Source organism: Hemitrygon akajei, chromosome 4 (assembly GCF_048418815.1).
Source record: "Hemitrygon akajei chromosome 4, sHemAka1.3, whole genome shotgun sequence".
Taxonomy (NCBI): Eukaryota; Metazoa; Chordata; class Chondrichthyes; order Myliobatiformes; family Dasyatidae; genus Hemitrygon; species Hemitrygon akajei.
The window spans coordinates 152,374,906-152,398,095 of NC_133127.1; the positions used below are offsets into that span (position 1 = coordinate 152,374,906).

The 23,190-nt window shown below is 42.5% G+C and overlaps 1 protein-coding gene across 2 annotated transcripts in view; it reads right to left on the reverse strand.

Moving 5' to 3' along the window:
• gucy1a2 (guanylate cyclase 1, soluble, alpha 2) overlaps positions 1–23,190 on the reverse strand; it is a 183,206-nt gene that overhangs the window by 146,236 nt on the left and 13,780 nt on the right. The gene's annotated exons all lie outside the window — the stretch shown is intronic.

Below are 23,190 nucleotides of genomic sequence, written 5' to 3' on the forward strand. Positions count from 1 at the left end.
TGGTGTTACATGAAACAGTACAAAAACTACACTGAACTACGTAAAAACAACACAGACAAAATAAACTACACTAGACTACAGACCTATCCAGGACTGCATAAAGTGCACAATACAGTGCAGGCATTACAATAAATAATACACAAGACAATAGGCACAGTAGAGGGCAGTAAGTTGGTGTCAGTCCAGGCTCTGGATATTGAGGAGTCTGATAGCTTGAGGGAAGAAACTGTTACATAGTCTGGACGTGAGAGCCCGAATGCTTCGGTGCCTTTTCCCAGATGGCAGAAAGGAGAAGAGATTGTATGAGGGGTGCGTGGGGTCCTTCATAATGCTGTTTGCTTCTGCAGATGTAGTGTGTAGTGTAAATGTCTGTAATGGCGGGAAGAGAGACCCCGATGATCTTCTCAGCTGACCTCACTATCTGCTGCAGGGTCTTGCAATCCGAGATGGTGCAATTTCCGAACCAGGCAGTGATGCAGTTGCTCAGGATGCTCTCAATACAACCCCTGTAGAATGTGATGAGGATGGGGGTTGGGAGATGCACTTTCCTCAGCCTTCGCAGAAAGTAGAGACGCTGCTGGGCTTTCTTAGCTATGGAGCTGGTGTTGAGGGACCAGGTGAAATCCAAGAAATTTGGTGCTCTTAACAATCTCTACTGAGGAGCCGTCGATGTTCAGCGGGGAGTGGTGGATGAAACCAGGAAAGGAATCAGGGGTGAGTCCAGGGGTGGGAAGGGGAGGATTTCAAGATAATAGAAAATTTAATGTTCATCCCATTGGGTTGGGGACTACCCAGGTGGAATATGAGATGAGTTCTTTACAACTATTAATGTGCTAGATGCAGATATTAATATGGTGAAAGGTGACGGTTTGAGGAATCTCCTCTCTGTTGTTGGAGGGAGGCTCTAAAAGCAGAAATCTGTGAAGCAGAAGAAATGTGAAAGAAGGAAGTTGAATTTTGTGAAAAAGGACATTTCAGATGTCCTGATATTGTAGGCCTCAGCTTCAGAACAGATGTGGCAGAGACGGAGAAACTGGGTTAAAGGGTTGGTGTCCTTACAGGAGACAGGGAGACAGGAAGACAAGGAGAGAGGCAGCCTGGGTAGCTGTGGGTGTCATTGCATTTACAGTCATTGTCAGTGGATAGTTTGTATGACGTGACACAGTCAGAAAGATCTTGAAATACTCAGGAAACAAACTATCCACTTACATTTATGATAACCACCGAACTCGATTTCTTGATTTGCCCATCATTATTCACATCTCCGTTGTCTATTCATCATCCACCAGCCCCCGTTTACACACTCTCTCTTTATTCAAGTTATCTTCCTTCTCCACTCTCATGCCTAATTCAGGGTCTCAACCCAAAACGTCAACAATTCCCTCCATCATCAACACACACACACACACACACACACCCCTCTTCTTCCCCCCCCCCCCCCCATCCATCCAGTATAAGGGAAAAAATATACATTTTTCAACTCAGGACAACTTGTTTCACAGACAATAAAGTACTTCTAAAGAGTAGTCACTTCCAAAATGTGGGAAACACAGCAGGAAATTTGCAGACAGCTGGTTCCCGCAAACAGAAATAAGGTAAGCAAAAAGGTACTGGCATTAAAATAGTAATCATCATGATCTCAAACAATGCCAGTGTGCTTTAGAGTCGCACACACAAAATGCTGCAGGAACTCAGCAGGCCAGGCAGCTCCATGGAAAAGAGTAAACAGTCGACGTTTCGGGCTGAGGCCCGTCATCAGGACTGGGAAAAGATGAGGTCAGAGTAAGAAGGTGGGGAAGGGGAGGAAGAAGGACAAGGTGGTATGCGATAGGTGAAAACTGGGAGAGGGGGAGGGCTGAACTAAAGAGTTGGGAAGAGGATTAATGAAAAAGATAAAAGTATTCTCCTTTTCCATTCCCTATTCCTGTTCCCTCCACTCACCTCATCTCTTTACCTGCCCATTACCTCCCTCTTGTGCACCTCCTGCTTCCCTTTCTTCCATGGTCTTCTACCCTCTCCTATCAGATTCTTCCACCTCCAGCCCCATCACCCCTTTCACCAATCAACTTTTTTCCACTGGCGCTGCCTGGCCTGCTGAGTTCCTCCTGCATTTTGTGTGTGTTGCTTTGGATTTCCAGCATCTGCAGATTGTCTCTTGTTTGTGCTTTAGTTGTTTCTGCGATGCAATAATCATTGCTACATAATCTGCACAGCCAATTTGAACACTACAAGGTGTCAGAATCATTGAGAAACAGTTGGATCAATTATTTTTGTAGCACTGACTGATAGTTCAATAAGGCCAGGACACGAGTGCCCCCATTCTTCAAGAAAGACAAATTAACAGTTTAAAACCTCACCTCCTGCACTACATTTACAACAGTGCAGTAACCGATCACATGACATGGTCGGGTCTGCCTGAGTATTGTGCTCAAGTCTTTGAGCTCTTGTTGGCACTTAACAATTATAATCAAACCATATCAATATAAAGGATCTACATATGGTTGAAATGATCCATCCATTGTCAGCTGCGCTCCTACGCAGACTTAAACTCCCACACTCTGTGCTACTTCATGCATAATGACTTCTCTTGATGAAATATTAGAATATGTAAACAGCTTCAGTATATGACATACATTTTCAGATAACATTTTAGTTAGATTAAAAATAAATAATGACTATACCTCTTCCTACAAGCCTACAAAATGTAGCGCTTTCTAACATAATTCAAACTCCTTCACAATACACCTACAGCTTCTGACAGAAATTCAAGTTCAGTTGAAGACTGATGAAAGAGTCTTTTCAAAAACGACTCTGGAAGTTTAACACTATCAGACAATTAACCTCTGTAGAATCAGATATTGCTTTGTGAGGATTATCCATGAGGACTTTATTAGCTTGACAAAAATGTACTCTGCTTTCTTACAAATTTTTCCTGCCATAGTTCATGTTACAGCATGGAAAGGTAGAACAATGAAGAACCACACCAAAGACTCAAGCACAAAATCTTGATTACTATTTAGGCGTGGGGCTGAATAAGTGCTGTATACTTTTAACTGAGGACCATTGGAGGTGGCACCCCTTAAATGTGACATTAAACCAAGGTAGAAAAGTCTATCAGATTGGCATAAAACAATCCAGAGAATCATTCTAAAGAACCAGAAAGCTCTGATCTATACTTTCTGAGCAACATTTATCACTTAATCAACATCACTAAAGTAAATCATCCAAACGTGGCAATGTGGTTGCTTCTGGTACATTTGTTTAGCTGCCCTGTTACAAATTTGGTAGTAATAACTGCACTTCAAATCTACTAATGAAAATCAAAAAGCTGCAGATACTAAAAATCTGAAATAAAGGCACAACATTCTGGAAACACTCAGCAGGTCAACCAGCAGCTGTAGAAAGAAAAACAGAGTTAGCGTGTCAGGTGAAAGATCCATCATTAGAACAGGGAAAGACAGAAAGCAAATTATCTTTAAGTTGCACAGAAAAAGAAGGTGGCATGCATAGGACAAAAGGAATATCTGATAGGGTAAGGCTAGCGTAGTCATGGTGATAAGTTGTAGATGTCATCAGGACAATAAACAGGGCAATTAACAATAAGAGAAAGGGAAAAAATGGAACAAAAGCAGTGAATTACATAGAAAACCTGCAGCACAATACAGGCCCTTCAGCCCACAAAGTTGTGCTGAACATGTCCCTACCTTAGAAATTACTAGGCTTACCCATAACCCTCTATTCTTCTAAGCTCCATATACCTCTCCAAAAGTCTCTTAAAAGACCCTATCATATTCACCTCCACAATCATTGCCAAGAGTCCATTCCACGCACTCACCACTCTCTGAGTAAAAAACTTACCCCTGACATCTCCTCTGTACCTACTCCCCAGCACCTTAAACCTGTATCCTCTTGTGGCAACCATTTCAGCCCTGGGAAAAAGCCTCTGACTATCCACACGATCAATGCCTCTCATCATCTTATACACCTCTATCAGGTCACCTCTCACCCTCTGTCGCTCCAAGGAGAAAAGGCCGAGTTCACTCAATCTGTTTTCATAAGGCATGCTCCCCAATCCAGGCAACATCCTTGTAAATCTCCTCTGCACCCTTTCTATGGTTTCCACATCCTTCCTGTAGTGAGGCGACCGGAACTAAGCAAAGTACTCCAAATGGGGTCTGACCAGGGTCCTATATAGCTGCAACATTACCTCTCGGCTCCTAAATCCAATTCTGCAATTCATGAAGGCCAATACACCGTATGCCTTCTTAACCACAGGTTCTGAGTCAACCTGTGCAGCTGCTTTGAGCGTCTTATGGACTCAGACCCCAAGATCCCTCTTATCCTCCACACTGCCAAGAGTCTTACCATTAATACTATATTCTGCCATCATATTTGACCTACCAAAATGAACCACTTCACACTTATCTGGGTTGAACTCCATCTGCCACTTCTCAGCCCAGTTTTGCATCTTATCAATGTCCCGCTGTAACCTCTGACAACCCCCCACACTATCCACAACACCTCCAACCTTTGTGTCATCAGCAAACTTATTAACCCATCCCTCCACTTCCTCATCCAGGTCATTTATAAAAATCACAAAGAGTAGGGGTCCCAGAACAGATCCCTGAGGCACACCACTGGTGACTGACCTCCATGCAGAATATGACCCGTCTACAACCACTCTTTGCCTTCTGTGAGCAAGCCAGTTCTGGATCCACAAAGCAATGTCCCCTTGGATCCCATGCCTCCTTACTTTCTCAATAAGCTTGCAAGTGGTACCTTATCAAATGCCTTGCTGAAATCCATATACACTACATCCACTGCTCTACCTTCATCAATGTGTTTGGTCACATCCTCAAAAAATTCATTAGGCTTGTAAGGCACGACCAGCCCTTGACAAAGCCATGCTGACTATTCCTTATCATATTATTCCTCTCCAAATGTTCATAAATCCTGCCTCTCAGGATTTTCTCTATTAACTTACCAACCACTGAAGTAAGCCACTCTGGTCTATAATTTCATGGGCTATCTCTATTCCCTTTCTTGAATAATGGAACAACATCCACAACCCTCCGATCCTCCAGAACCTCTCCTGTCCCCATTGATGATGCAAAGATCATCGCCAGAGGCTCAGCAATCTCCTCCCTTGCCTCCCACAGTAGCTTGGGGTGCATCTCATCCGGACCCAGAGACCTATCCAACTTGATGCTTTCCAAAAGCTCCAGCACATCCTCTTTCTTAATGTCTACATGCTCAAGCTTTTCAGTCTGCTGAAAGTCATCACTACAATCACCAAGATCCTTTTCCATAGTGAATACTGAAGTAAAGTGTTCATTAAGTACCTCTGCTATTTCCTCCAGTTCCACACACACTTTCCTACTGTCTCACTGGATAGGCCCTAATCTTTCATGTCTTATCCTCTTGCTCTCCACATACTTGTAGAATGCCCTGGGGGTTTTCCTTAATCCTGCCCGCCAAGGCCTTCTCATGGCCCCTTCTGGCTCTCCTAATTTCAATCTTAAACTCCTTCCTGTTAGCCTTATAATCTTATAGATCTCTACATTACCTAGCTCTCTGAACCTTTTGTAAGCTTTTCTTTTCTTCGTGACTAGATTTATTACAGCCTTTGTACACCACGGTTCCTGTACCCTACCATAACTTCCCTGTCTCATTGGAATGTACCTATGCAGAACTCCACACAAATATCCCTTGAACATTTGCAACATTTCTTCTGTACTTTTCCCTGAGAACATATGCTCCGAATTTAAGCTTCCAATTTCCTGCCTGATAGCCTCATAATTCCCCTTACTCCAATTAAATGCTTTTCTAACTTGACTGTTCCTATCTCTCTCCAATGCTATTGTAAAGGAGATAGAATTATGATCACTATCTCCAAAATGCTCTCCCACTGAGAGATCTGACACCTGACCAGGTTCATTTCCCAATACCAAATCAAGTACAGTCTCTCCTCTTGTAGGTTTATCTACATATTGTGTCAAAAAACCTTCTGAACACACCTAACAAACTCCATCCCATCTAAACTCCTTGCTCTAGGGAGATGCCAAGCAATATTTGGGAAATTAAAATCTCCCATCACGACAACTCTGTTATTATTACACCTTTCCAGGATCTGTTTTCCTATCTGCTCCTCAAAATCCCTGTTACTATTGGGCGGCCTATAAAAAACACCCAGTAAAGTTATTGACCCTTTTCTGTTCCAAACCTCCACCCACAGAGACTCCGTAGACAATCCCTCCATGGTGTCCACCTTTTCTGCAGCCAAGACAGTATCTCTGATCAACACTGCCACACTCCCACCTCTTCTTCTACCTCCCTGTCCTTTCTGAAACATCTAAAACCCGGCACTTGAAGTAACCATTCCTGCCCCTGAGTCATCCAAGTCTCTGTAATGGCCACCACATCATAGCTCCAAGCACCGATCCATGCTCTAAGCTCATCCACTTTGTTTACAATACCCCTTGCATTAAAATAGGACACATCTCAAACCATCGGTCTGAGCGTGTCCTTTCTCTATCACCTGCCTATCATCCCTCTCGCACTGACCGCAAGCTTTCTCTATTTGTGAGCCACCCGCCTCTTCCCCAGTCTCTTCAGTTCGGTTCCCACCCCCCCTACAATTCTAGTTTAAACTCTCCCCAGTAGCCTCAGCAAACCTCCCCGCCAGGATATTGGTCCCCCTGGGATTCAAGTGCAACCTGTCCTTTTTGTACAGGTCACACCTGCCCCAAAAGAGGTCCCAATGATTCAGAAATCTGAATCCCTGCCCCCTGCTCCAATCCCTCAGCCACGCATTTATCCTCCACCTCATTCTATTCCTATACTCACTGTCACGTGGCACAGGCAGTAATCCCGAGATTACTACCTTTGTTGTCCCGCTTCTCAACTTCCTTCCTAACTCCCTGTAGTCTTTTTTCAGGACCTCTTCCCTTTTCCTACTTACGTCATTGGTACCAATATGTACCACGACCTCTGGTTGTTCTCCCTCCCACTGCAAGATATCTTGGACGCGATCTGAAACACCCCGGACCCTGGCCCCTGGGAGACAAACTACCACCTGAGTTTCTTTCCTGAGTCCACAGAATCACCTGTCTGACCCCCTAACTATAGAGTCCCCTATCACTACTTCCTTCCTCTTCCTTTCCCTACACTTCTGAGCCACAGGGCCAGACTCTGTGCCAGAGGCATGGCTACTGTTGCTTTCCCCAGTTAGGCTGTCCCCCCAACAGTACTCAGACAGGAGTACTTATTGTCAAGGGGTACAGCCACAGGAGTACTCTCTAGTACCTGACTCTTCCCCTTCCCCCTCCTGACAGTGACCCACTTATCTGTCTCCCGTGGCCCCGGTGTGACCACCTGCCTATAACTCCTCTCTATCACCTCTTCACTCTCCCTGATCAGGCAAAGGTCATCAAGCTGAATCTCCAGTTCCCTAACGCGGTCCCTTAGGAGCTAAAGCTCGACACACCAGGTGTAGATATGGCCATCCAGGAGGCTGGGAGACTCCAGGACCTCCCACATCTGACACCGAGCACAGAAAACCGGCCTCACACACATACTACTTCCCTTCCACAAGTAACACAGGTAGACCTACCTCACCTCATCCCGTTACCGCCTAAGCCCGTTGAGCCAAAGCCCTCTCACTCTACCTCCCTCTCACTCCGCTGACTGCTCCGAACGCTGCCGGCTGGATGTGGCGGTCTTCTTTTTAAATTTTTCCCGCTCTACTGGCTGATGTCACTCGCCTGCGCAGTCTTGCCTCTCTTTTACCCCAAGCAGTAAAATTGCCTTCGCTCCAGAAATCCTTAGCCATTCACCTGCAGCCTTCTTGCTCTGAATCCTGTAGCAATTATTGGTACCAAGTCTGATACCAGAATCTAAACTAGCCACAAAATATTGATGCAGCTATAAAGAAGGCAAGACAGCAGCTACATTTCATTAGGAGTTTGAGGAGATTCAGTTTGTCCACTAAAACACTCAAAAACTTTTACAAATGTACCGTGGAGAGCATTCTGACTGGCTGCATCAGTGTCTGGTATGGGGGGGGGGGGGGGGGGCTGCTACTGCACAGGACCGAAAAAAGTAGCAGACTTGTAAAATGAGTCAGCTCTACCATGGGTACCAGCCTCCATAGTATCCAAGACATCTTCAAGGAGCAGTGCTATCAGAAGGCGGCGTCCATCATTAAGGAACCCCACCACTTAAGACATGAGCTCTTCACACCGCTACCAACAGGAAGGAGGTACAGAAGCCTGAAAGACCACACTCAGCAATTCAGGAACAGCTTCTTCCCCTCCGCAACTGATTTCTAAATGGACATTGAACCCATGAACACTACCTCACTACTTTTTTGTTTCTGTTTTTTCGTACTACTTACTGTAATTTAACTATTTAATAGGTGTGTATATATATATATATACACACACACACACTTAATGTAACTCAGTATTTCTCTATATTTATCATGTATTCCATTGTATTGCTGCTGTAAAGTTAACAGATTTCATGACATATGCCAGTGATATTAAATATGATTCTAATACCAAGTGTGATACAATTCAACAGCGTCAAATTACATCCCCAGTCTCAGTTTAGTTTTACATTTACTAGAAGAGAGATAACCAATGGACAAAAATCTCTAAATGTTTGATCAAAATTAAAAGAAATGAGAGACAACTTTCCTGCTAGCATTTTGCTAACACTAAAAGTTCAAAGTAAATCTATTATCAAAGTTCATACTGTATATGTGGCTATATACAACCTTGAGATTTGCTTTCTTATGGGTATACTCAATAAATCCAAATAGAATAACAACCATTATGGAATTAACTTGGGTGTTCAACCAGCGTTCAAAAGACAACAAACTGTGCAAATACAAAAAGAAAGAAATAATAATGAATAAATATCAAGAACATGGGATGAAGAGTCCTTGAAACTGAGTCCAGAGGTTGCAAGAAGATTTCAATCATGGGATAAGTGAAGTTGAGTGAAGTTATCCCCTTCGATCCAAGAGCCTGATGGTTGAGGGGTAATAACTGTTCTTGAACCTGGTGGTGTGAGTCCTGATGGCAGCAGCAAGAAGAGAACATGACCTGGGTGCTGGGGTTTCCTGTTTATGGATGCTGTTTTCCCACAACGATGCTTTGTGTAGATATGCTCAGTGTTGGGGAGGGCTTTGCCCATGATGGATTGGGCCGTATCCACTACTTTTAGCAGCAGTTCCCGTTCAAGTGCATCGATGTTTCCATACCTCTGAAATGATAACACTGAGGAATTTAAAGTTGCTGCCACACTCCACCTCTGATTCTCCGATGAGGGCTGGCTCATGGACCTCTGCTTTCCTCCTGCTGAAGTCAATAATCAGCTCCTTGGCCTTGCTGACATTGAGTGAGATGTTGTTATTGTGGCACCACTCAGCCAGATTTTCAATGACAGTCCTATATACTAACTGGTCACCAGCTCTGACTCAATCTACGATAGTAGTGTCATCATTAAAAATACAAGTTGTTACCATACATTCTTTGTAGTTTAATTGGCTAACTATGCTGATCTAATGTGAACCACACAGTGATTTTCATAATTAATACTTTTGTGGGTGCAAAAAAACACAATAAATATCAATACACAGGATAGCTACTGTATGTGCATAGATTGACTGTATATCCAGAAGTGACACTAGGCACAAGTGTCTGTATGTAAGGTAACAGGCAAGAATTGATAAAGTAGTGACGGTTGGGAGTGTGGAAGGATGGGCTACTGGGTGGAGATATTGATCAGCCTTACTGTTTGGAGAAAGTAACTGTTTTTGACTCTGGTGGTCTTGACGTGGATGTTACGCTGCCTCCTCCCTGATGGGAGTGGGACAAACAGTCCATGAGCAGGATGGGTGGGATCCTTCATGATGGTACTGGGCCTTTTCTGGCACCTTGCTGCATAGATGTCCTTGATGGCAGGTAGGCTGGTGCGAGATACACTGGGTAGTTTTCCTGTCCAAGCACTGATGCAGCTTGTTGGGAAGCTCTCTACCGTGCACTTGTAGAATAACGTGAGTATGGATGCACAAAGTCCAGCTCTCTTCAGCCTCTTCAGAAAACTGAGAAATTGGTGAGATTTCCTAAGTGGGTATGATGTGTTCTGGGACTATGAGAGGTTGTATACGATATGCACTCCAGGGAGTTTGAAACTGCTGGCAGTTTTCACAGCTGTGCCACTGATATAAAGAGGAGTGAGAGTGGTGCAAGTTCTTCTGACGTCAATAACCAATTCCTTTGTCTTGTTGACATTGAGGAAGAAATTATTTGCCTGGCACTGGGCCTCAAGCTCTTCCACCTCCTCTCTGCAGGCCGTCTCATCGTTGTTGGTGATAAGCTCCACCACTGTTGCGTCATGGGTGCACTTGACAATGTGATTGCTCAGGTGGTTGGCCAAACAAACCAATATCTACTCCAAACAAAGTGAGGAAAATATACAAACAGGATATTCAAAACATTTATCAAACAGAGTATTAGAAACAGCAGCCTGGACATTGTGGCAAATATATCAGCATTCAGTTATGACAGGATTAAGCCTTGTTCAATCCTACATATGCATTTAATCATGAAAATCAAGGAAATAATGTTGGCAATTCTACATCCCTTGCCTATAAACTTAGTATTGAAATTACTGTAATTGTATGAATTAGGTGTTTTTACCCAATACAATTTCACACAATGGACAGATAAAATAGTTACAGTTCAGCTTTAAGTGAACCATTAAAATAGAAATCAAAGCTGAACACCCTCTCTAATTCGATAAAGAAGAAAATAAAAGTTGAAGATCTCTTTAAGAAATAAACATGTTAGCATTTCTGCTTTTCCCTTTCATTGCAACCCCCCCCCCCCCCCCCCCACACACACACACACACAATTTGGGCATTATACGCTTCCTGTACAATTTAAGAAAGATAAATTGTATTACTTCCTTGTTTTGCAGTCTATGTTTCTCAATGAGGATAGTTTAATCTGTTTGACTGAAAAGCCTCCCTGTTTGATGCTTTATTCACAGATGGCAGAAGTGGCATAGTGAGAGCCAAATAAAAACCAAAGACAGATTAGTAGTGATCATTATTGATGGCCCTGTAAAGAGTCTGCGACAAATGAACACTTAGACTAATGATTAAAGCCTTTCCTGTGATCTAGAATTTCCTACCAGCAATGTCTCAAGATAAAAAGTTCAACTTGTAAAAATTGCATGAACCAAACTATTACTGTCCTTAACCAGTTCACCGCATGTTAATTCCAGTGCATTCTTCCTTTAACTGGCAATCTGATCACAAGAGAAAAAAACAATTATCATCAGGTTTCTCAGTATTGCATTCCAATGAATTCAACGATCCAGTCACTCTATGAATCAGCAATGGCTACCAAACTTTACATTTACGCACTAAAGGTTATAAAATGAAAAGTGAATTTTTTATGAGATTATTACACTTTATGCAGAGAGAAAATTCGCTCCTTTCAATTTTAATGAATTGGCAATTATAAATCAAATTGTTATTTCAATATTACAATGTGCTCCTGTACTTAAGTTGGGTTTCTACCATCCTTTCCCCCTTCTCCTGTTCTGTTCCTTCTTTGGCCTTGTAATGGTGCTTCTTCACATTGATTATGCTGCCCTGAATCAATTAAAGAAGAAATTCAGTGTCCTCATCTTCGATCCCCACCATCTCAAGCTGAATTAAATCATTTGCAATCCTATTATCTTGTTCAATCTTCAGCTGATTTTCTAACCAACTACTCCATTTCAAAATCCACCTGCCTCACCCTCTGTAATATTATCTGCTGCTGCAATTACTTCAGGCTTCATACCACTGAAAATTCATTTCTGTGTTCGTCACCCTCAGGCTCACCAGGAATTCTGGCATTTTTCACCTTCCCCTAACTTCAGCTCATCTAAAACTTCTTGCCTAGACTCCATTATTCATCAACCTCCAGCAAATCTTCATTACTTCCATTCATCCAATTAAAAAGAATCCTCTATTAATCTCTCCATACTTCAATGCTATTTCTCTATCTTTCTATCTATCTCCCTTTCTCTCTCTACCTTCTGCTCATACATCATTGCCTTTTTCATTATTTATTCACTCACAGGACACGGACATTATTGACAATCCCAACATTTATTGCTCGTAAGACCATAAGACATAGAAGCAGAATTAGGTCATTTGGCCTATCAAGTCTGTTCCACCATTTGATCATAGCTAAGGTATTACCCCTCTCAAATCTGTTTTCCTGTATTTCCCCATAACCTTTGATGCCCTATCAAGAACAAATAAACCTCCACTTTAGATATTCCAATGACTTGGCCTCCACAGCCATCTGTGGCAATGATTTACAGAAGTTCACCAGCCTCTAGTTAAAGAAATTCCTCCTCATCTCTGCTCGAAAGGGACTTCCTTTTATTCTGAGGCTGTGCCCTCTGGTGGTGAACTCTCTCACTACTGGAAACATCCTCTCCATGTCCACTCTATCTAGACCTATCATTATTCAATAGGTTTCAATGAGCTCTCTCTTTATTCTCCTAAACTTCAACAAGTACAGACCCAAAGCTATCAAATGCTCCTGATTTGTTAACCTTTTCATTTCTGGGATCATTCTCCTGAACCTCATATGGACCCTCTCCAATGCCAGCATATCCTTTCTTGGATAAGGGGTTTGCGGGGCTAGGCATAGCTCAAACACCATCTATAAATTTGCTGATGATATAGCCATTGTTAGCAGAATCTCAGGTGGAGACACCAGGGCATACAGGAGCGAAATATCCCAGCTAGTGGAGTGTGGTGTCGCAGCAACAACCTTGCACTCAACATCAGACCGAAGAGCTGGTTGTGGACTTCAGGAAGGCTAAGTCAAGGGAACACAAACCAATCCTTATAAAGGGATCATAAGCGGAGAGAGTGAGCGATTTCATGCTCCTATGTGTTAACATCTCTGAGGATCTAAGCTGGTCCCAACATATTGATGCAGCTATAAAGATGGCATGACAGTAGCTATATCTCATTAGGAGTTTGAGGTGACTTGGTTTGTCACCTAAAACACTTGAAAACTTCTACAAATGTAATGTGGAGAGCATTCTGACAGGCTGCACCTCCTTCTGGTATGGGGGAGAGGGGGCTACTGCACAGAACCAAAGGAAGCCACAGAAAGTTGTAAAATTTGTCAGCTCCATCTTGGACACTAGCCTCCGTAGTATCCAAGACATCTTCAAGGAGCAGTGCCTCAGAAAGGTGGCGCCCATTAATTAAGAACCCCCATCACCCAGGACATGCCCTTTTCTCGCTGTTACCATCAGGAAGGAGGCACAGAAGCCTGAAGGCACACACTCAGCAATTCAGGAATAGCTTCTTCCCCTCTGCCATCCAATTCCTAAATTGACATTATAGACAATAGGTGCAGAAGTAGACCATTCGGCCCTTCGAGCCTGCACCGCCATTTTGAGATCATGGCTGATCATCTACTATCAATACCCGGTTCCTGCCTTGTCCCCATATCCCTTGATTCCCCTATCCATAAGACAATGAACCCATAAACACTCTCACTTTTTTATTATTTCTGTTTTCGCACCTCTTTTAACTTAACTTTTTAAAATACATTTATATATATATATATATACACACACACACATACACACACACACACACACACACATACACACACATATACACACACACATACACACACTTGCTGTAATTGATTTATTTTTTCTATACTTATGTATTGCATTGTACAACTGCCACTAAGGTAACAGATTTCACAACATATGCTGATGATACTAAATCTGATTCTGATCCTGAAAGTTGCTCACAATGCTCCGAACACAGACTGACCAAAGCTTTATAAAGCTTCAGCACTACTTCCTTGTTCTCATATTTTAGTGCTCTCAAAATGAATACTAAAATTGCATTTGCCTTCCTTACTACCATCTCAACCTGCAAGTTAACCTTTAGAGAATCCTGCGCTATGACTCCCAAGTCCCTTGGCACCTTGGATTTCTGAATTTTCTTCCTGTTCAAAACGTACTCTTCACTTTTATCCTTTCTACTGAAGTGCATGACCGTGCATTTCCCTACCCTGTATTCCATCTGCCACTTTTTTGCCCATTCTTCTAATCTAACCAAGTCCTTCTACAGACTCCCTGCTTCCTGCCTCTCTACCTAGAACTTTGGATCATCAGCAAATTTATCCACAGTCCCATCAATTCTGTCATCCAGATCATTCCTAATTGCCACTGATTCCACCGCATTAGTGCAAAAGCAAAATTATCGTAGGTGCTGGAAATCTGACATAAACAGAAAATATTGTGGCTATTCGGTATGTCAGGTAGAATACATGGGAAGAAAAATAGTGTTGATGTTCTGATAAGGTGTGATTGAACTAAAAACTCATTACTCCTTATATCTCCTCAGATGCTGCCTACTCTTAAGTATTCCTGAATTTTCACTTTTTAATTTAACAAATTTATGGGACCACAGTTAAATGAAATATAGATAAGGATGGTAGATTTACTCTCTTTACATTCCCTGCAACCATTGTGTGATCTGAACCTTTGCTTCTGGTTCAATGATTCAGAACTCTACTGTTAATCCCGTAAATTAACCACTGCACCACCATACATCAGAGACACAAGACACTGCAAATGCTGCAATCTGCAGCAACAAAACCTGCTGCAAGAACTCAGCGGCTTAAGCTGCATCTGTGAAAGGAAAGGAATGGCTGGTGTTTCGGGTTGAAACACAGAAGAAGACACCACAAGAACAGGCCCCTTCAGCCCAAGATGCTGTGTCAGAATCTGATGAAGGATTTCAACCCTAGACATTAACAATTCCTTTCCTTCCAGAGATACTGCCCAACCCAGTGAATACTTCCCAAAAATTGTTTGTTAATACCATGTCCTACTCTCTTAACACCCCTATATCTCCTAGCCAATCATCTATGTTGCTAGTGGCACTACTCATAAATTTCCTCATTAGTTCCCATCACCATCTAGTTATCCAATAAGATTGTCTACATTAATCAACTTCTGGTCATGTTTGATTACATTTACTACTTTGGCTTGATGTCTAATCTTTACAACTTTGTAAAGCTTCTTGGATTTTTTCCTACAACAGTTATATGTAAGCACAAATTTCTGATTTTGTAGTATCTTCTTTTCATCAATTCAAATGGTCAAAGAAACCAACCTGTTCTATTAGAAAAGCAACAGGAACAATATTTGTTTTCATCTTTGTCTTTACTCCTGATCATTAGGTTTGGAACAGCTATCCCAAATGCAAACAGCACTGTAATTCACCAGATATATCAGGAACAAGGAGGATTTATTTTCCTCAAAGTTTTTAAGATGTCAAGTATACAGCACGGAAACAGACCTTCAGTGCACTAGGTCCACATTGACCATCAAACACCCAATTACACTGATCCCACATACACTCAGTGGCCACTTTATTAGGCAAGTCCTGTGCTTAATGATCACGATCTTCAGATGCTACAACCCATCCACTTCAAGGTTCAGCACGTTGTGCATTCAGAGATATTCTGCTGCGGACCACTGATATAATGTGTGGTTGAGTTAATATTGCCTTCCTGTCAGCTTGCACCAATCTGGCCATTCTCCTCCGACCTCTCTCAATAATGAGGAGTTTTCACCCACAGAACTGGATGTTTTTCTTTTGTTTTTCACACCATTTTCTGTAAACTTTAGGAAGTGTTGAGTGAAAATCCCAGGAGATCAGCAGTTGCTGTGATACTCAAATCATGCTCGTATCAAGTATAAGATACAAGTGGTCCAAGTACGATCTATGGAAAGCCATCTCCTGTGTGAAGTGGCAATTATGGACCAAACTTGAATCACTGAAGGATGCTCAACAACTCTGCAGGGCTTGAATGCTACTGCCTCTTACAAAGTGAAACCAAGCAATGTAGGTGACACAAAGGCTTTGCCTCCAGGTGAACTCAATGCCTTCCGTGCTCACTTTGACCATCAAAACATGGAGGAAAGTTCACAAGCTCCCACATCCCCTGAGGACTCTGTGATTTCTGTCTCTGAGGCTGACATGAGAGCACCCTTCAGAAGGGTGAACGCACAGAAAGCATCTTGCCAAGATGGGCTACCTGGCTGAGTATTAAAGATCTGTGCTGGTCAACTGGCTGGAGTGTTCACTGATATCTTTAACCTCTCCCTTCGGCAGTCTGAGGGACCCACCTGCTTCAAACAGGCTTCAGTTGTACCGGTGCCTAGGAAGAACGTGGTAACCTGCCTCAATGACCATCATCCAGTAGCACTACATCTACTGCAATGAAGTGCTTTGAAAGGTTGATGATGAAACGTATCAGTTCCTGCCTGAGAAGCGACTTGGATCAGCTGCAGTTTGTCTACCAGAGCAACAGGTCCACAGCAGATGTCATTTCATTGGCTCTTCACTCAACCATAGAACATCTGGACAGCAAAGATGCACACATCAGGATGCTGTTCATCAACTACAGCTCGGCATTCAATACCATCACCTTCACAAGATGAATCAATAAGCATCAAGGCCTTTCACTCAATAACTCCTTGTGCAATTGGATCCTCAATTTCCTCACTTGCAGACCCAAGTCAGTTCAGATTAGCAACAACATCTCCAGCACAATCTACAACACAAGCGCACCGCAAGGCTGTGTTCTTAGCCCCCTGCTCTATCCTCTTTACATTTATGACTGTGAGACTAAGCACAGCTCTAATACCATATTTAAGTTTGTTGACGACACCACTGTCGTAGGCTGAATCAAAGGTGGTGATGAATCAGCATATAGGGAAGAGACGGAAAATCTGGCCAAGTGGTGTCATAACAACAACCTCTCACTCAATGTCAGATAGACCAAGAAACTGATTACTGACTTCAGCAGGAGGAAACCAGTGGCCCATGAGACAGTCCCAGAAGGTACAGCCTCAAGACTGAGGGGTGACCCTTTAGAACAGAGGTAAGGAAGAATTTTTTTTAACCAAAGAGCAGTAAATCTGTGGAATGCTCTGCCACAGACTGCAGTGGAGGCCAAGTCCAAGTGTATATTTAAGGCAGAAGTTGGCCATTTCCTGATCGGCCAGGGCATCAAAGGATATGGCAAGAAGGCAGATGTAAAGGTATGAGTGGGATCCAGGATCAGCCATGATGGAATGGTGGAGCAGTCTCGGCAGACTGAATGGCCTAATTCTGCTCCCATGTCTTATGTTTTTATGCCATTGTGTGCCATTATGAAGTCAGCATGGCAGCTCCTCTATTTCCTTACGAGTTTACAAAGATTCAGCATAACATCTAAAACTTTGACAAACTTCTATAGATATGTGGTGGAGAGTATATTGACTGTTTGCATCAAGGCTCAGTCAGGAAACACTAATGCCCTTGAATGGAAAATCTGACAAAAAGTAATGGTTACAGCCCAGTCCATCACAGGTAAAGCCCTCCCCACCATTGAGCACATCTACACAGTGCACTATGCAGGAAAGCAGCATCCATCATCAGAGACCCCACCACACAGGCCATGCTCTCTTCTCACTACTATCATCAGGAAGATGCTACAGGAGCCTCAGGACCACACCACCCAGTTCAGGAACAGTTATTAGCTTCAGCCATCAGGCTCTTGAACCAGAGGGGATAACTTCACTCATCCCATCATTGAACTATTCCCACATGTAGACTCACTCTCAAGGACTCTTCATCTCATGTTCTCAATATTTATTACTTGCTTATTTATTTATTCATTTTGTATTTGCACAGTTTGCTGTTTGTCCATTCTGCTGAGTAATGTCTATCATTGATTCTATTGTATTTCTTGGAAATACAGTGAATGCCTGCAAGAAAATAAATCTTGGGGCTGTATATGGCAACATGTATGTACCATAATAAAAAATTTACTTTGAATCCTACCTGGCACCAGCAAACATTCCATGGTTAAAGTCACTTAGAAATCTTTTTTCTCCATTCCGATGTTTGGTCTGAACAGCTGTACCTCTTGACCATATCTGCATGTTCTTATGCATTGAGTTGCTGCCACATGATTGGCAAGTTAGATATTTGCATTATCAAGTAGGTGTAACAGGTTTACTAAATAAAATGGCCACTAAGTTTATTTCTCCCCACATTCCTATCAATTGACTCTAGATTTTACTCTTTACATATGCACTATGGTTAGGGTTAACCCACAAGGGATAATAACCTTTACAAACGTTTGAGATGCTGAAGGAAACCAGAGCACCCAGGGGAATCCCTCTTGAACATAGGGAGAATTTGCAGACTCAACACACCCAGTCAGGTTTGAACCCAGGTGAGTTACAGTTTCATTGGTTGCACAATTGTTTGCCTGCTCTAATTTAACATTTCATTATTTTACTGGATCCAAAGTTGTGAAATGTTTAATAAATTGTGCCTTTTGCTTCCAGTGTTTGGTTGCTCAGGAATCTCATACAGATGGTACACATTCTGAAGGGAAAAAAACTGCAACAATAAGATTTATCTCGCCTGATGAAGGGTTTTGGCCCGAAACGTCGTCACTATCTTCTCCCATAGATGCTGTCTGGCCTGCTGAGTTCTGCCAGCATTTTGTGTTTTTAATGATAAGATTTACTTGCTTCTGGCATCAGTAAACTCCACACTTGCTATTTTTTGTTTAAAATAATCCCTCTGGTAGATTAGAAAGAAACCATTTACTAGAATGCCTGTAAAAACTTTAATAGTGTTTATTTTTGCTGTCATAGTTATATTTTAGCAACATTAGTTGGAGGCAAGCTGAGAGTAGATCTATTTGTAGAATTCACCCCAGCTGATACTGACTACTTTTGTTTTACTAACATATTTAAAAGGAAATGTTACAAGCTCAATATCTCCAATCAAAAGAGGAAACGTGCAGAATTTAATATTTTACATAGTTCTTCCCTTGTTATAACATTATTAATTTACCTTCTCTCATCATCTACTCTGGAAAAGAAAACATAAAAACAAAAGGTGATCATCACAAACGTCAGTATTTCCTTTACTGTGTCCTTTACTAAGTTAGATATGGCCCTTGTGGCTAAAGGGATCAGGGGGTATGGAGAGAAAGCAGGTACAGGGTTCTGAGTTGGATGATCAGCCATGATCATACTGAATGGCGGTGCAGGCTCGAAGGGCCGAATGGCCTACTCCTGCACCTATTTTCTATGTTTCTATGTTTAGTGACATTAAGCATGCAGCTAGCACAGATGAGAAACGTACTGTCATTATGTGGCATGTATGTGAGCAGAATGTGGTTTAAACCAAATGCTCAGGAAGTCATGCATGAACTAGTAAATGTTCTAATAAATAAGAAAATGTCATCGGGTTAGCTCTGCCTCCGAATGGAATTAGGCAGAACAGATATGTATAACTTCACCAAATTTACTTTCCAGATTGTTCAAGCACTGATAGGTTCAATTAATAATGGGCACTAGCTGACAAGGTTACCCCATTCAGAACATTACTGATCAAATCTTTATGGTAAGTACATTATTTAGATTAAAATCATCCCAATCTGCTGGAAGGATGTGAACCAAGGTTAGCAAACTCTTCTAGACCAATGTCCAGCACTAAGACCTAATTGCATTCACATGGGTCCACTGAGCAGGTGAGATTGCTTCAATATTTGTTGAGACATTCTCAAAATAACTGCTTGATTCTAACCTCTGTCATATGCATCAATTACCAGGAGAATAGAGGAAAGGAAACTCCCTGTAAAAAGTTATATCCCCATGAATCTTGCAAACCCCTGACATATGAGCATTACAGTGGAATTGGAGTATTACAGACAGTATTGAGAACCTCCAGTCCTTGCAGAAAATCTCTGGATAACCAATGGAAAAGGCACATCCCCTCACAAAATACCCATTGGTGGAAAAGGTTCCTACATTGGACTCATAAGTCATTTCAATACCCACAGAATGTAAGCTATTACCCCTAATAGGTACTGTGTAACGAGATGTTTCTTTAAAAAGTATAATTTATTTCAATTGTACTTACAAAAGTATAAGTATTGGCATCTTAAGGTTGTTATAGGGGGACGGTAGTGGGGATAAACTCCCACTACCCATTAAGTGAGTGTGTCTCAAATAGCCTCTGACAACCAAGTCCAGCTCCTGGTCTTCACGTATGGCCCAGCAGAACCGTTTCTACTGACAGGAGAAGGGCCAAGGTCGGTTACAGGCGCCTTCAAAACAGTTATTTCGGGCAGAAGGGGTTCGTTAGTCGTGGATGGCACCTCATCTAGGAGAAGGAAAACTCGGATCTCAAAGCTCCGCTGCCTTGCGGCTATACTCACTCAAGGAAGACTTCGGAGAGTACACCCCGAAGAAAAATCCGGAGCTGGAGCCCCCAAGGCTCCGACGTGAGTTCAACGCTGACTGACAAACCCTGCAACACCGCTGGTGCCAAATTGCATCGGTCTCTGCCAATCATCTGGATTCATCCGCTGTATGGGGCGGGAGGCAACAGCTTGCTCTCCATATCATACTGTCCTGGCCTGGCGGCCTCAGATTTACAGAAGGACTCACTTTAAATTCATGCCCTCGATCTTTGTCCTGCTCCTTCGATTTATGTTATTGCTTTTGCAGCTTGATGTGGCACCCAAACCTCCAGAGAACGTTACTGAAAGCTGTTGCTGTAAATCTTCTAGTGTTGTCCAGTGAGAAAACGATGAGATACTATACTATGATAAACAATGATTTATGATGGAGTTTTAGCACCGATGAGTGATGAGCCTACGAAGAAAGATGAGTAACCCTGTGTTGTGAATGTCACTTTGATTTTCTTTAGTATTTCAAAAGGTGATAAACTGTCTGGAAGCTACGCTTCCTTTGTTTAACATGCACGATTTAAGTCAGTTAAATCATTTTGGATTCATAATTTTTCCAGATGGAGCATTTGTAAGGATCACCAACATTTCATTTCAATATTTGAATCCTATAATTTAGGACTGGCAAAAAAAAACTTCAATGGCAAATGGGCATCCAATCCCGTCACTAGGAAAATAAATTATCTGCTTCTACATTCTGCAGAGATTTTTTAAACTTTAAAAGTTAAATAATTAATTGCCTTGGCGCAGTCTGACTATATATTTTAGTAATAGTCGGACTATCCTCTGACCTTGCCGCTTGTGTTCCACACCAATATTCTCCTGACCCGGGCCTCCGTACCTGAAAATGAGCGGCTTGTCAGTGGCAATTGAGCCTCCGTGATGCATCGCTAAGGCCTCTTTATACCCAGATAATTGGCCTTTCTGGACAGTACTAAATGTTTGTCAGACGTCCAAATAGATTTAATATGCTTTAAATAAATTAACATTTTAGAACATATAAAACCTACAGCACAATACAGGCCTCTCGGCCCACAAAGCTGTGCCGAACATGTCCTTATCTTGGAAATCACCTAAGGTTACCCATAGCCCTCTATTTCTCTGAGCTCCATGTACCTATCCAAGAGTCTCTTAAAAGCTTCTATCGTATCCGTCTCCCCCACCGCCGCCGGCAGCCCATTCCACGCACTCACCACTCTCTGCGTAAAAAACTTACCCCGACATCTCCTCTGTACCTACTCCCCAGCACCTTAAAACTGTGCCCTCTCATGCTAGCCATTCCAGCCCTGGGAAAAAGCCTTTGACTCTCATTATCTTATACACCTCAATCAGGTCACCTCTCATCCTCCGTCACTCCAAGGAAAAAAGGCCGAGTTCACTCAACCTACTTTCATAAGGCATGCTCCCCAATCCATGCAACATCCTTGTAAACCTCCTCTGCACCCTTCTAAAGTGATAACAAATGTTTACATACAGAAAGTACAATAGCTCAAGCGCTTATCATTTTTCACGGAGTCGGCGAACATATTAGCGCCCTCCCTGGGGGAAAGCTAAGAGCCCGATGCGAAGTGCATCCGACCGTCCCCTTCAATAGGTTAGTGCTCCCCCCCCCCCCCCCAGATCTGATTTTGTCCTGTAGGATATATCGAATTTTCACATTCAACGCGCATACGCAAGAGGTCTGAGATAGAAACAGGAGAAAATCTGCAGATGCAGCTAGGCAGTTTGTCCGTTGTTTTAGAATGGCCATAGTAACTAAATTAACACAATTACTCATCGTCTATATTGGAAGTTCTTTTATATCACGAAGCATATTTGTCTGATTAATAATCTAGCCATTTCAAACAGTTGTTTTGATGAAGGTACTGTCAGATATCAGGCATTCAGATCGGGAAAGTGTGAGTTCAAGCCTTTGCCTCAGTCTAAGCTGAGCTCAACTCGGCCGCACTGGTGCTATCAACCGGTTGAGTATTCCTGGGTCCTCATAACACAGACTTCCAAAGAAGTTGTAAAAAGACGTCAGTTACAAGCAGAACTGAATAGAAGGTGAAACCGCGCTGAGTACAATGGTTTGCTGATTCTGGAGGTGAGACTGAAAACGCTAGAATCTGAAACAAAAAAAAACACAAACTGTTGTAGGAACTCAGCAGGCCGAGCAGCGTGTGTGGTGGAAAGGTGACAGCTGACGCTTCGGGTGAAATCCCTTTCATCTGTTTACTTATATGAAGCTTGCCCAAGAGGACACCGGCGTAGGGACTGGTTCGATGTATGGCCCCTTGGGCGAGCTACCACACGGAACGTGCAAAAATGCCTTAGAAAATGCAGCGGCATGAAGAGGAGAGGGGGATGAGAGAAACTGGAAGAATTGTCCAGATTCTATAACACGATACGAGCTGCTGCCAGAACTCAGCAAACGCGCGGCACCTATGGATGCTCACTGATTTGAAAGTACACGCTGTCACTACCACGGAAGGTCACGCAGTATGTGTGGAGTAACAGCAGTTCACACGGGTGTTCATCCACAAATGGTGGTCGACCCAGTAATTCCTGTTTTGATTTCAGATTTCCAATGTCTCCTGTGAGAGTTCACGGTTTTAAAACTATGACAATGGCTTCGGAATAATGCATTTAGAAACAAAGATGACAGGTGGAATTGGAATATAACTTTTCACCAGAACTTTTTTTCAGAGTTGCATTTAATACAACTAATAACAAGATTACTTCGGAATGTAACTAAATATATTTTAAAATGCTAATGCTTTACGTTGTGTTAATTAATATAATATGATCCACAGGTGGG